The sequence below is a fragment of the Octodon degus genome, unplaced genomic scaffold (genome assembly GCF_000260255.1).
Source record: "Octodon degus isolate 3935 unplaced genomic scaffold, OctDeg1.0 scaffold00207, whole genome shotgun sequence".
In the NCBI taxonomy this organism is placed as follows: domain Eukaryota; kingdom Metazoa; phylum Chordata; class Mammalia; order Rodentia; family Octodontidae; genus Octodon; species Octodon degus.
In genome coordinates this window covers 2677226-2678682 of record NW_004524783.1, presented here as the reverse complement: position 1 = coordinate 2678682, position 1457 = coordinate 2677226, and positions in this window count along the sequence as shown.

Sequence of the window (1457 nt, the reverse complement as noted above, 5' to 3'; positions counted from 1 at the left end):
TGAATCCAACAAGTTTCAATTGATACCATTATGCTCTAATCATAAAAAGCTAAAAATATAATTTTGAAAGCCAGAAAAAAATAATCAGCATGAGCACTGATAATCTCATCAGTGGATAAGGCCAGCAGATTCCTTCACAGAAGCCTTACAGGCCAGACAGGAGGAAAGGAGCACCTTCAAGCCAATGCAAGATTATAAACACACACACACACACACACACACACACACACACATACACACACAAAGCAAACTTCCAATCAACCATATTATATCTGGGCTGAGGGAATATACAGCCATTTGAACTGTTTTGCTAGAAGTGTTAAAGGGAATGCGTCAAGTTAAAATGAAAAAGACTTTAGCAACAACATGAGAACACTTAAAAATTACTTGCCAAGGTAAGTATGTTAACAAATATACAATAGGATAATATTAAATGGGGTTCTTAAATCACTTTTAATATGAAAACTAATACAAAAATATTGAGAATATCTATAATCATAAAAATTTGTTAATAAAATCACAATATACAAAGAAGAAACATTTGGCAATCATAACATAAAGTTTGTGTAGGGGAAGAAGTTGTGTGGAATTTTTGTGATTGTTACTATAAGCCTAAAATTGATGCTGATGAGCTATAAGATGTTTTATGTAAGTCTCATAGTAACAAAAAATTCCACAAATGTACACAATAAAGTAGTGAAAAGAATAAAATAACAGTTTGCAAAAAGGCACAGTAAAACATGAAGGAAGATAGAAAGAGAGAAAAGAAATTAGATAATAGACAGGAAATAATGGACAAAATGGTAAAGTAAATCTTTTGTTAGCAATAATTAAGTCTCAATCAATGGATAATAAAAAAAGATCCAACAATATTCTGTCTACAAGAGATTTAATTTAGACTTAAGGACATATATAGGTTGAAAGAGAGGGAATAGAAAAGTTATTTTACAAAAATGGTAACTAAAAAAATGCAAATGGCTACACTAATATCAAACAGAATAAGCTTTGAATAAAAAAACCTCTAGCAACAAGCCAGGTTTGGCGGTACACACCTGTAATTCCAGCACTCAGGAGGCTGAGGTGAGAAGATTGTTAAAATTTTCAGGCCAGACTGGATTACATAGTGAGTTCAAGGAAAGACTGAACCACCAAGCCAGATTTTGTCTCAAAAAAGCCAAAAAAGCAAAAACAGCACCCCTCCTCAAAAAAATCCAAGCACACAAAACTACTGTCAAAAAAACATGATCAATGTATCATTTTATTTTTTTCCCATAATTTTATTCAGAAACAAACAGCAATGAAACAACATCAAAACAAATTGGCAAGACAGTTCAAATAACAAAAAAACTGCATACATTATTCCCAGTGGTTAATTGCTGTACAAGATGCAGACATGATATCCTATTTACAAACATTATTAGAACAAATCCCTCTATTCATTAAGAGAATGTAAAGAT